General features: G+C 47.4%; 1 protein-coding gene across 12 annotated transcripts in view; it reads left to right on the top strand.

Moving 5' to 3' along the window:
- R3HDM2 (R3H domain containing 2) overlaps positions 1-13,648 on the top strand; it is a 108,784-nt gene that overhangs the window by 6,384 nt on the left and 88,752 nt on the right. For 10 of the 12 annotated variants that reach the window (XM_089774752.1, XM_075901798.2, XM_075901799.2 and 7 more), the window contains exon 2: positions 9,752-9,895. The exons of 1 other annotated variant lie outside the window; for it this stretch is intronic. The gene's annotated coding sequence lies outside the window, so the exon portion shown is untranslated. Of the gene's footprint in view, positions 1-8,865; positions 8,882-9,751; positions 9,896-13,648 lie in introns of those variants that run through there. One more of the 12 variants, XM_075901795.2, reaches the window with a different exon arrangement.

Below are 13,648 nucleotides of genomic sequence, written 5' to 3'. Positions count from 1 at the left end.
TCCAACAGGTGGGCGACCACTCCAGCCTGGCTAGGGCAGCCCCTAGGGGCTGCCATTTCTAACCCTGGAGCTCGCCGGCCCTATCCCATGGTGTGGGGGCCTGGGGTTGCTTCCAGGCACTGGTTAATTGGTTATCAGTAAGCATCACCTAGTAGGGTTATCATGTAACTAGTTACTCGTTCACATCCCTACTTCTTTCCAGTGTAGATATATCCAGTGTGGCCTGTCCCTTTAAGGGCCAGTGGCCCTGGGCTAGCCAGCTCTATTCAGTCAGCCCACTTGTGCCGTAAGTAAATGCATCTTGGCCAGTGGGGCAGAGCAGACTAGGGCTGGGTGACAGACTGAAAGCCCCTGGGCCCAACAAAAGGACTGAGAAGACTGTTGCAGGAGTAGCTCCAGGAAGCAATCTGGACTCCTGGGGGAGGTCCTGCAGTGAGGCTTCAAAGCGGGCCTGAGGCAGTGACTCCAATCCTGGGAAGTCAGGGCTCTATCCCAGAAGCAGAGAGAGAGAGACTGGAAGGCACCCTGAAGGGACAGGCCGAAGAGGGGCCCAAGCAGGACAGAACCACCTTTCGGGTGAACTTTTATTTGGACATTTGTTACCCCTAGAAGGTGTCCAGAGCAGGTGTGACTTAGCCAGAGGGCTAAATCATGGACAGCAATGGGACAGCTCCAGGGGGAGGTAGAAGTGCTGCAGGGGTCGTCACCAGGCCCTGGTACCCGGCGATGAGCGGAACTGCTTATACTAGATTTAAGCCGATGCAGTGCCAAAATGCCACAGTGGTTTAGCTCAAAGCGGCGTGATAGCATCCCTTCAGTTACACTGGTACATCTTTGCATGTCTTGCTCTGTTTGACTACAGACAGACAGACTGGAGAAGAGTGTGTTTGGGTATGTAGTAGGGATGTAACGACATACCCTGGTTAAACGTAATGTCTTTACCCAGCGTTTCTCAAACTGTGGGTCCCGACCCCCGGTGGGGGGGTCGTGAGCAACTTAGAGGGGGTCACAAGCAACTGAGATGGGGGTTGCGGTATCATAAGTTTGAGAACCCCTGGATTAACCGATTAAAGGGGGGCAGAGCTGCTCCAGCTCAGCTGGGCTGGAGCACACCCTCCCCCGCCATAGACAGGCTGATCTGGCTGTCCGGAGTAGCCCCTGTCCATGGTGGGTCTGATCCAGCCTGGCCAGAGAAGCCCCTGTCCATGGCGGGCCCCACGAGGCTGGAGCAGCTCCCTGTCCATGTTGGGTGGGGACCTGCTCCAGCCTCCGCTGGTTAACTGGGGTCAGTAAGCTTCTCCCGTTAAGGGTGATGATTGCCAGTTAACCTTCCACATCTCTAGTATCTAGTGTAAATAAAGCAAATTACGCTATCCAGACCCCGTGTGACTGATTTCTCCTTGGGAAGGAGACCGGCCGGGCTCTGCAGTTCTGCTGCTGGTCAGCATGACTTGGAGGGAAGGAGGTGTTGGAAGGAGCAGCAATATTGCAGAAGATTCAGTATAAATTAAATAAACGTCTGCTGGTTGCACTCCAGTCTGGCCACCACGAGTTGGCTGATGTCCTCAGGGCTTACTTCCCAATGTGACAGTGGCTAAAGAGGGACGTAGGGAATCCTGTGAGGGGAGCTCCTGGGGAGGGGGAGCTGCCGAGTGAACCTATCCCATGCTCTCTCTGCAGTGAGTCCTGTGGCTCCTGCCCTTTGCGGCTGGCTGGGCGTGGCTCCCTGCCCCAGTGATGGCAACCTGGCAGTTAGTGTCACATTACTGCTCCCCAATGGGAGGAGGGGGCCAGGCGAAATGTGAATGAGTGACACGGTGACCCTGTGCGCCCTGTGGCGATGCCTCCTACTCAGATTTGGTCTGGTTGCTCTCCATGAGGGTGGGAAGGGCGGGCCAAACCTGAGCAGTGCTGTGACACCGCTGGGGGCAGAGACCTGAGTCCAGCCAGCTCCATGGGACAGCAGCTGCTTCGACGGGAGTGAAGGAGGGTTGGGGTTCCCAGTGGGACAGTCTTGTGAAACATGCGACCATGGAGAGGTGTGCTGAGGTGCTGCAGCGGCCGTGTGTCTTAAGGAAGGATTGGAAAGAGTCGAGGGCAGCAGGCCTGTGGATCTTTTCGGGCAGTAAGGGGCAGGATGGAAAGGTGCGTGGAGAAGTTTGTGAGAAAAGCAGGCGTGTTTGGTGGGGGGCTGGGCCTGCTGGCAAAGCAAAGGGACGATGGGTCAGAGACTGTCTCTCTCTGTCTTGAGCCCCCACTGATAGTCACGTTCCCCACCGACTTTGGCTTCTCTCCATGATATCCAAACACCCTTGTCTGCATGCAGATGCTTTTAGTTCCCCTTATAATAGCGATGCCATTTGTGCTGCTATATTTAAGGTTGTGTCATCACTTCCATTATAAGACCCTCTTTTCAGGGGGAGGTTTCTAATTCAACCATTTAAAAAAAAATCTGTCTGTGGAGTGGAATGCGGCCTGGGAGCGAACGTTCAGCTCTGAAGTTTGTGTTTATACTATTTTACAAGTGTAATTGGTGAAATCCTGGCCAGTCTCATGGCAGCTTTGTCATAGGTTTCAGTAGAGTCAGGGTTTCATCTAGCGTCTTAAAACTCCGTTCCTCTTCCCAATATTTTTGGCTCTCTTAATATGATTGGCCTAGGGCTCACAAGTCACAGAAAAGTCATTTGAGAATTACAGACCAAAAGTCTTTTGGGCACCACATATCTGCACCTCCTTGCAGGGGGAGAATCTAGGATGTTTTCATACCACAGTTTTGGGGGTCAGTTTGACATGGATAGAGAATTTTGGGGATAGTGTGTGCATAGATACTGTATGCAATTACACACACACACACACTAATTATGTGCTTGCTTGTGTGTGCGTGCACTCATGAAGTGTTTAATGGTCTTGTTCTCATTATTTAATCATAAACTTTGAAGGGCTCAATATGCATTTTAAGAAACTACATTTTTTTCAACATCAGGATTCCTCTTGTTTTGGCTTCTTCCTTCTTGCTCGTATTTATACTCTGGCCATGTTTACACGTGAATATTGCACAAGTTTTAACATGATTTTACACCTGTTATATGAAGTGAATGCAAAGGGCTGAACACTCATTTTACTTTAATCCAGGCTTTTTGCTGTTTGACTCAAGTCAGTTAGGAAGGGGGCTTAAAATAAACTAAAATAAGGGATTTTGTTGTCAGTTTAACTAAGGGCTCATTGACATGAGATAACTGAACTGATTTCCTAGGTTGGTATTTAAACCAGTGTAGAAGGCTGTGGGGATGTTCCTAATTCAGTGTAAGAACATCTTATTTGGTTTAATTAATGTTGTTCCTAAGTGATCAAGGCTCAGTCTTCACTGTGAAAAAAACCTTGCCCAAAGCTAAACCAAAATAAGCCATTCATACCCAAATCTGTGTTTACACAGCCTCTTGCGCTGGTTAAATTCAAGTCTTCAACCAGTGAAACTTCTGCATGCATCAGATTTGTCTCCCTTTCTCTACCCATAGTTTCTGTACTGATTTTGCTATATTGGTACAGTAACTCTGTAAACCAGCTCTTCTGTTTTTGGCTCTGCCTTTCTCTCCCTCCCTCCCCCCATTCTCCTTGCTGTATTCTGTTTCATCTAGCAGCAAAGTAAAATGTGATAAGATTATGATCTTCAAAGTGTCAACAAACAGCTTCTGAGTTTGTGGTCCTTGTCAATTCTCATTGCTATTCATAATGCAAAAGGGACTAACAGAAATTAAACTGACTGCATTGTGTGCCGAAGGTTTCAGAGATCAAGATTTCTTGTAAGTTTCAATTTGCAAATGGCCAGCCATTGCAACATACAATTTTAAATGTCACCTGGAACTATTAGCAGTGTGCAGGAGTTTCCATAGAATCATGACTGGATATTTACTGAACACAAGGATTAAAAAAAAAAGTCAAAGAAGAGTTTCTAGAACTACCTCTCATTCTTTTGAATATCCCCTTCATATGACTGGCTTTTAGTGAGCTGCTATTTTCATGGTAAATCTTAGCAGGAAGCCCGATCTGGTGGTGCAGTTTGGTATTTGAATACCAAAAATAATCTCTAATAATAAATATAAAACAAGTATTGCCAGCATCATATATCTCCGGTCTTTTCCACACATGCAGATGTTGAGCTGCATTTCTTGTCTCAGCTTAGAAGTATTTATTTCTACTGGTGCCTAGAGATGCCTAGAGATTGGGGTGCCATTAGTCTAGGTGCTATTAATGCATGCAGTGAGAGAGTCCCTGCCCCAAAGAGTTTACACTCTAAGAGGACAAAGGTTGAGAGGAGGATTTGTTTGCCTCGTGCTACATAAGGGAAGCTGAGGCCAGGAAAGATTAAATGAGGCGCCTATATTCACACAGAAATTTGTGGCACAGCCATGATTTGAAGCCAGATCTCATGAGTTTCAGTACAGTGCTGTAACCACTCAGCTGTGTGATCAGATTTCTGATGCAGGAGTTTCCTGCTTAGTAATTATTCTTACTTCTGTTTGACACGGACAGTTTCTGCTAGTGGTCTGTAGTTGAATGCAATGATAAGAATTTCTTTTTATAAGACACTGGTTATTCCATTAACGCCAAGCCAGCAGTGTCACCTATTGAGCATCTGTGATGTGAAATTTCCTTTTTTGAGCTTCATCCTTTCGGTCTTATATTCCTCCCAGTTTTAAGCACATGAGATCTGTTCAACTGGTTTAAAAGCACAGAAAAGCTCTTACCACAAAGTTCTGCACATGATTTGATAGGCTTATGTTCTCGCATGAGCGTCGAGTTGCGCATTCTGCAGTGTTTACTGAAAGCTTGCTAGAAAACATTCACATTTGTAGCCGAAAGACCGAGAAAGAAGAGTTCCCAGGTAGGTAATTCATAGGCACAAAGGTGTTCCTCCCCCTTTGTACTTTCATATTCTCCTGATGCCATTTTCCCTTCGGCCCCAGCACTTGTGGATTTTCACACCCGTTCTCTTTCCCTTTCCATCACTTTCGCTATTTCCCAAAATAACACATCTCTTGTAAATCTTGGCCTAGTGTTTTTTGTTTTGAATAGAAGTCTGGGCGTGTTTGCAGAGAACAGCCATGCCTCAGTACTAATGGATGGCCGGGCTGATTCTGAATGTAGTCGGTCAATAGGGGAAGTTGCTGTCATTAGATTTGGGGGCTGTATTCAATATTTTATATTACTCCAGGAAGAAGAGTGGAAAATACTAATTAACACAGTAGATCTTAATATTGTAATTTGTACTTGTTTCCAGCATTACCTGGGTCCTTCGGGGCAGGGGGCTGGCAGTGTGGGGGGTGTAGGACTGGATGTGGGGGGGGATTGAAAGTGAGGGTTGGGAGGTGAGGAGGGGCTCAAGGCATGAGGTCCCATCCCGCACAGGCCTTTTCTCCTCCCCATCCCTCCACCCCTGGCTGCCTGAGGCTCTTTTCTCTCACCCACCTCCAGCACTATAGCCAAGGGCTGGGAGAGGGGGAAAGGGTTTGGGGCAGGGGGCTACTAGCCGGCAAGATGGCGGAGCCCCAACCCTGCTGGCCCCTCCCTTGGTGGTACGGCTGCCCACTGTGGGTACTCAAATATCACAGCCCTCTGAACAGCAGCTCCTCCCTTTGCAAGTTGTGGAAAACAGTCCTTTTCCTTGGGGTTTCCAGTTCTCCTGGCACAACCTCGCCTGACCTAGCTTTAAGTTAGGACAAGAGGAAGCTGCATACCAAATTTGTTGGGCCTAGCTCTTCCCATTAAGGAGGAGTTCTTGAACAAAGGGGGTCTCTCTCACACTCACACTCACACTCACACTCACTTTTCTATTTATTTTAAATCCATTCTGTCATGCTGCTAACCCAGTTATTCCACATGCTCTTTTTTTGGTATGATCATAGCTATTGATGAAAGACTTGATCCATGTTAGAGTTCCATAGCTAGGCAGATCATTATTTTCTGGGTGAGCTAAATTCTTGAGCTAAAAATGGTTCTAAGAAAGAAGGGTTTATTTTTACTCTCCGAAGTTTTAATCCGCATGGGTCTGATCTGGTGCCTGTTGTAATCAAGACAAAGCTTCCCAGTGGCTACAGGGAACCTGTCTTTTAGAGCCCAAAGCTAATAAAAAGACAAGGCATTCAGACTTCTCTGCTTGCTTGCACTATCTCAGAAGTGGATTTGCAAGTGGAAGTAAGCTCTGTCACTTCACCCAAATGCCAGTTGTGTTTAACCTTTGCCTTGGCCCAAGCCTTTTTAAACATAAAAATTAAGAAGTACATCTGTGACGTGGAAAGTTGGGTGTGGTGTTCTGAAGGTTGCGTTTTATTGGGAATGAAATGGGAGCAGCAGGCCTCTGATGTGCTAGTGTTAGGGTCTGTAGAGGGAGTAGGGATTTTAGATCACACTTTCCACCTGTCGCTAAGCAGTTTAACGGTTGCTCTTCAAGCATAATGCATAAAGAGACAAATAGTTACATTTGCCTTAAAGCAGTTTCCACTCTGCATAATGCTAGTTTCTAATCCTAGAAATGCAGGGCTGGGAGGGATCTCAAATAGGGTCTAGCCCAGTTCCTGCCTTGGGACAGTACCAAGGTTACCTAGACCAGTGTTTCTCAACCTTTTTTTTTTTTTTATGAAGTACCCCTTTAAAAAAATTAGAAGTGCCCCCAGTACCTATAGTTTTCAGACACAATTTTTTTTCCCTACCATTGCAACACATTTGTTTAAACAACTTAATCATAGCCAGGAGGGCGATGAAATTTTTGTGTGTAAAAAGTACAAAAATAATAAAGCGCAGTAAAACTTAAAACAAAAATTCAGTTTTCTCCAAATTTCAGTTGTGTTGACGTATCCCCCAGACTTCTCTCGAGTACCAGTCCTCATCCCACTGGTTGAGAAACACTGACCTAGACCACCCTAGCACGTGTTCGTCAAACCTGTTCTGAAATATCTCCAGTAGTAACCGCCCTTTATCTCAGCGGATCTCAGATCTCTTAGGGACAATGAATGTCTAGCAAGCCTGGAAGGCAGGGAAGCAGCAACCTTATTTCACAGGCAGGGAGTCTGAAGCCTCTAGAGAAGGGACTTGGCCAAAGTGCCAAGGGGCAGAGCTGGGAAAAGGAGCAGGAGTCTTGATACTCATGGTGTTTCTAAACTACTTGTCTTTGTCGAGCCATGTAGATTAGGCTGATCGGCAGAGGGAAATGAAGCTGTGATTTAAATAATCGCGGCTCCATTTAAATGTAAATGGCTGCTGCGCTGAGCCGACAAACAGCTGTTTGTCGGCTCAGCGCGCTAGTCTGGACGCTCCCGCGCCGACCTGAAAGCCCTTTATTGACTCCCCGTTATGCCTCGTAGGATGAGGTTTACCAGGGAGTTCGATAAAGGGCTTTCATGTCGACAGGGGAGCGTCCAGACTGCCCCGATCTGCCGGCAAACAGCTGATCGGCAGAGCAGGGCAGCCATTTAAATTTAAATGAAGCCGCGATTATTTAAATCGCGGCTTCATTTCCCTCTGCCGAATAAACAAATCTATATGGCTCCATCGACGGAGCCATGTAGTCTAGACGTACCCACAGTGTCCTATTCTGGCAGTTAGACTTGGTATTAGGAGCTCTTATTTCTGGCAGCCCCATTAAAAGGGAAAAACAACCCACAATTTGAGATCTGTCTGCTTTGGGTGTCGATATATTGCACGGGTTGAGATCTGTCTGCTTTGGGTGTCGATATATTGCACGGGTTGAGATCTGTCTGCTTTGGGTGTCGATATATTGCACGGGTTGAGAACCGTCTGCTTTGGGTGTCGATATATTGCATGCGATGAAAGAGAAGAGAACTGTTTTGCCTGTAACTTTGGTGTAGCAAGAGTTCCATTGGAATTAGGCACGCTAACCCAGTTGCTGCTTTCTATGAGCAACCTGCCACGTGTCTTCCCAGGACCAAAATACCAGTGTCCATAAGGAACCCAAATAACCCTGATGATTATTTGTGTACCTTTGCTGTGTCTGTCGCGTGAAAAAACTGGTACAGTAGCTGCTGATTCCGTCTTCCTCCGTAATTTAACACAAGGTTATTAAATGCCCTGAGCCCCGTCATTTTCCCTACACCCTTTGGCACAGAAGCTTTTTTTCCCAAAGACTTGGCCATTGTAGACTCTTGAAGTGAGTATCGTAATTAGGCTCATTAGCATCTGTATCAATTGATAATCTAGCGCGAATCCTGATTATTTTTCTCGCTCTGGATGACTGCTTTAAAATCACTCAGAAATTAGCTGCCTGGCAACATAAAGGTGCAGATATTAAAATGAATTGCATGCCTTCCAACTATTTCCATTACCTTGCTAAATTTAGACTAACTAGTGCTGCTGCAGAATTGAGATCTCTGGGGATTTAATAAGAGTCAAGACAGATAATAGCCAGGCTCCTGGAGCAGTGGAGAAGAAAAGTAGCCTCAAATTAGCTTTTTGCATCTGTCATCACAGTTACTTTATTAAACCCAGGTCCTGCGAAAAGGCAGAGCAACATGCGTGCCCATTCACAAAGCTGATAATGCAAACCTCATGATAGCCTTGTCTTGGGGACAGCATGACTTCCCTTTCCTAAATCCTGGCCTGTCACTATTGCTCAGCATCCCGGGCTTTCTTTCTGCTCGCTCCCGAGTTCCCAGGCCCTCCTGTTTTGCAGATTGTCTCCTTGCTGTGCTTTCAGATCTCGGGGGGGGCGGGGGGTGCTCACTGGCTGATCAGCATATGAGTTTTGCACTCCACAGCTTGTTTGGGAGAGCAGTTGAGTTTGTCTTGCTTCTGTCTGTTTCGTGTCTTTAAGCTGCAGTGTTGTTCAGCACAGTGCAGCACGGCGAACGGGAGCTTGGACACCTGACTTGTAAGTCTTGCCTCTGTCAATGATTTGTAGGGGAACTTTGGGCAATCACTTCACCCGTCTACTCCAGTTGTGCAACATTTGCTATGGATGTAAAACAGTGGTGGGAAGCCTGCAGACCACGGAGGTTCCGTGTGTGGCCCATGCCCAAGGTTTCCAGATTCTGCTGATTTTCATGCTCATAGTTTTTTTCATAAGAACAGCAACACTGGGTCAGACCAAAGGATAAACTTAAACTTCATGTGTCCACCTGGGGGGCATGGTGGGAGGTTATGTCTGGATAACAGGTCGAACATTCCCATGCAGCCAAAGCCTTAGAAAGCTCCTTGATTTTAGGCAGCTCCTCAAGCGTATTGCTGCTCAGAGGGAGTTCCTGTTCTGGGCAGGGCGGCAGGTCGTGCTCTGAGCCCTGCAGATGTTGAACCTGGTTTGGGTCTTGGTGGGCAAAGCAGTTTTGAAAGCACTGAAACTTGGACATGGGGAGCCAGCATGATTCAGAGCAGCCAGTGGCTTGGGGGGAGGGAGGGGAATAATGGAGTAGTGATTTAAAAAAAAATGTCGGGGAGTCTTTCATTGAAGGACTTAAAAAGGGCTTTTGCAGCATTCATCCTCCCAGCCCCACTGTAGTAGGGGAGCGGGATCCCTGTTTTACAGTGGATAATCTGGAGAAGGGAATTGTCTTGGCCCAGTGAGCCTGGGGCTAGACCCCAAGAGTCCAGCTTCTCGCTGACAGGCTGATGCCCTCCACCGAGCTGAAGTGTTGCCAGCCTGAAAGAGGTGCCTGCAACCAGAAACGTTATAACCAGATGTGCCAAAGTGGTGTCTGATTCCAGGAGCCCAGTTTCAGGGCAGTGGGTCTAATTTTTTTTCCAGAATTGCTGAAAAATCTCCCGCTACCATCAGCTGGAGTTTGGGGGTGCGCAGCACTTCGGAGAGCCAGCCTGAGAGTGTCTGGAGTTGGGACTCCCAAACTAGAGGCTGCTGTTGAAACTTTGACTTGAAGGAACTTCATGTGCAGTAAGTGAAATGAAAGCTCAGCTATGGGGACAAACAATGCCATCTGTAGCAAATCCCTAACTGGCAATTTCCTGCTGTGTTTCTGTGGGGGAAATTACATCAATTATATACAGCCTCTGTGAGGTGTTGTGCTGGAAGCATGATTAATGTGTCCTTGGTAGATAGCAGTTTAACAGTTTTCTACCATAGAGCAGGGGGTAGAATAGGCATTTTCCCTCCACAACTCATGGCCTTTAAAGGGACAAAGTGGTGCAGGTTAGATTAGAATTTAGAGTTAAGTGTAATTTAAGATTACAAAATCGAAGAGAAATACAAGTGACTTCATGAACTTTTAGTTTCCCGTGAAAAGTTGCTGTTTGGTGTAACCATTCTCCAGCAATTTCAGCCCAAACATTATAGCCCTAGTGAAATGAACTAAAGCACTACTTTAAAGTGATCTGACCCAAGTGTGTTAGGGAAAATGGGGGTGTTCTGTTTATAAGAAGCACCCATAATCTTTTTCAGGGGAAAAGGCAGTGTGCCGTGTTTATTAGGAATGTAAATCCCAATTAATTGGTTAAAGGGTTAAATGCAGTACTACCACTGCGATTGAGAGGGCGGGGGGCCACTAGGGTGGGGCTAGAGTGGCTCCCACCACAATCAGGGGCTCCGTTAGCCTGCCTGCTCCAGACCCCTGTGTGGGGACTGCCCCCGTGAGTCCTGGCCTCTGGGGCTCCCAGTTAACTGTCCAGCCTTTGCCGCTCCAACATGGCTGGCAGGAGAGTGTCCTGCTGGCCTGCCCGGGCTGAGTCCGACCGGCAGGAGTTGGGGCCTGCCAGGGCTGGAGACCCACCTCATGCCCTGCACAGCTGGGGCTGGGACACTGCTGGGCTGCCCCCAGGATCTGACTGGTGCTGGACTGCTCCCACGTGGTCATGACCAGGGCCTGATGTGCCATAGGGCTGGGGCCCAGCATGCTGTGGGGCAGGGGCCCAGGCTGGAGTCCCTCCGGGTTGCGGCCGATGGCCCCTGCCTGCCGACCTCATGCAGGTGGAGTCCCTCTTGCCGACGCAGGAGTGGCCCTGCCTGTTGCCCCCGCAGCAAGCTAGGCTCAGCCAGGGCTGCTCAAGCCTGCCGTGGTTGGTTGTAAAACTGGTTACCTGGTAAGCACTAGCCCTACTGGAATGCTTCTCAAGTAACCGGTTAGCCTTTTACATCCCTGACTCGCACCAAACAATTTTACAGAAAAAACAACAAAAAATCGCAAAGTTGACAAGAAGCGCAACTTAATTTGTGATGCTAACAAGAAGCAAAGGTGGCTGGATTTACTACCATCAATATACTTATATTCTTACATCAGTACAGGTTGGACATCTCTCGTCCAGCGCCCTCGGGAACTGACTGGTCGTGGATGAAGGATTTTGCCGGACCAGGGGAGGTCATTTCTGGCCCTCTTGTGGCCGGCCCCATCCTTGCCCTGTCGTCCCATTGGGCTTCCTGGCTCCAAACTACTGGCCTTTCCACCCGCCTTGCACTCCTGCTCCTCTGTCCCCTCTCCCCGGGCAACACAACAGCTTTCTGGCTCCCTGTGCTGCCCAGCTGGGCCACTATTCCCCTACCCCCACCCCCTGGCAGCGTGCTGGGCTCCACCCCCCTCCTCAGCGTGCCAGGACACTCTGATCATGGAACAATCATGGTCCTACCAGACCACAGATGCTGCTGGACCAGAAAGTCCCTGTTTATAGAGGTGCAACCTGTATTAAAATATGACATTTTGGCTACAGGGAGCTATTAGAATCTGGGAGCAGCAGCTTTGGTAAAGAATGCTTAAAGTGTGTTCTCAGTGACCTGGCTTGATTTTGAATTCTGTTTCTCTGGGAACAGGTGTGTGGCCCACTCCTCTCTCACGCTTTAAGAACCGATTATGAGAGAAGAAATCTTTCTTTCTACAGGGTCATAACGTGCACAGGGCTCCAGACACACACAACATGATAAAGTGGGACCCTATTCTAGATTAGTCCTTAGGCACGTCATAATAAACACAATGGCTGTGTCTACACTGGCACCCTTTTCCAGAAATGCTTAAAACGGAACAGTTTTCCGTTATAAGTATTTCTGGAAAAAGTGCATCTACATTGGCAGGATGCTTTTCCGGAAAAGCACTTTTCCAGAAAAGTGTCCGTGCCAATGTAGACGCGCTTTTCTGCAAAAAAGCCCCGATCGTCATTTTCGCGATCGGGGCTTTTTTGCGGAAAAGACTACTGGGCTGTCTACTCTGGCCCTTTTCTGGAACAGTTTTTCCGGAAAAGGACTTTTGCCTGAACGGGAGCAGCATAGTTTTTCTGGAAAAACAATGACAATTTTACATTAGATCGTTATTGCTTTTCCGGAAAAGCAAGCGGCCAGTGTAGACAGCTTTCAAGTTATTCCAGAAAAGCAGCCGCTTTTCCGGAATAAGTGGCCCAGTGTAGACACAGCCAATGGTTATTAATACTGACTAGTGTAATTTCATTGTCTAAGCCAAGAGAGCTGTAGAAGAGAAAACTCCTGCAGTTTCAGTGTTCCAACATTATCTTGGTTAGGAAACTTTAAAAAAAACAAGAAAAACCCACCAAGACTTTATTCTGATGGTGATCTTTAAAAAAAAAAAAAAAAAAAAAAAAGTCTCTGCTTGTAATCTGAGGTGTGTGTGTTCATTAGACTTAGACTTCTGGCTCTCGGGATGGATGGGTTTTATTTGTTTAGCCCCAGCCGGGGAATCAGGAAGTCTAGATCCAATTCCCACCTCTGCCACAGAGATGCCTCAGGATGGCGACTTTTAGGAAAGATGGGTCAAATTGGAGAGAGTCCAGAAGAGAGCAACTAAAATTGTAAAAGGGTTAGAAAACCTAGCCATTGAGGAAAGGTTAAAATCTGGGTGTATTTAATCTTGAGCAAAGAAGTCTGAGCAGAGGATCAGATAAGTCTTTGCACATGTTAAGGGCCGTTATAAAGAGGCCGGTGATAAGTTTATTTTCAGTGTCCACTGAAGGTAGGACAAGACATACTAGGATTCATCTGCAGCAAGGGAGATTTAAGTTAGATATTAGGAAAAACTTGATAACTCTTAGGGCCTTGTCTGTTTATCTGGAGATCGATGCTCTGGCGATTGATCTTCTGGGGTTCAGTTTAGCCCCAGTAAGGATCCACTAAATCCATGCTGATGGTGCCCCGTCAACCCCAGTACTTCATGGGGGTCGTGAGGAGTAAGGGAAGTTGACAGGAGAGTTTCTCTCACCAACCTCCCACAGTGGGGACACCACAGTAAGTCAAGGGAAGGTATGTCCTCTCCAGCTACACTATTCTTGCAGCTGGAGTTGCGTACCTTAGTTGACTCTTGTGTAGACCTGGCCATCCCCATTGTAGATAAGCACTGGGATCCCCATTGTAGGAGGTTTTTAGAACAGATTATTGGACGAGCGCCTGTCAGAGCTCGTCTAGATTCACTTCGTCCTGCCTCAGCCGGGGGGCTGGACTTGATGACTTCTTCAGGTCCCTTTCAGCTGGACGTTTCTGTGATTCTGTGTCCTCGGGCAAATCACTTCTCCTCTTTGCCTCATTTCCTCATCTGCGTAAGGTGGCCCGGTACTGACTGTTCTCATGGGGGTGTTGAGCTTGTTGATGTTTGTAAGGTGGTCAGGGGCTGCAGTGAATGGGGAAGTGGTGTCTATATATTCCTAGATAGATCTTGAGATTTCCCAGTCTTTAGCACCTGGTCCAGTAATATTAAAAAGT

The sequence above is a fragment of the Pelodiscus sinensis genome, chromosome 31 (assembly GCF_052426305.1).
Source record: "Pelodiscus sinensis isolate ZL-2025 chromosome 31, ASM5242630v1, whole genome shotgun sequence".
Taxonomy (NCBI): Eukaryota; Metazoa; Chordata; order Testudines; family Trionychidae; genus Pelodiscus; species Pelodiscus sinensis.
The sequence above is the reverse complement of the archived record's forward strand: the minus strand, read 5'-3'. Positions and strand labels throughout refer to the sequence as shown.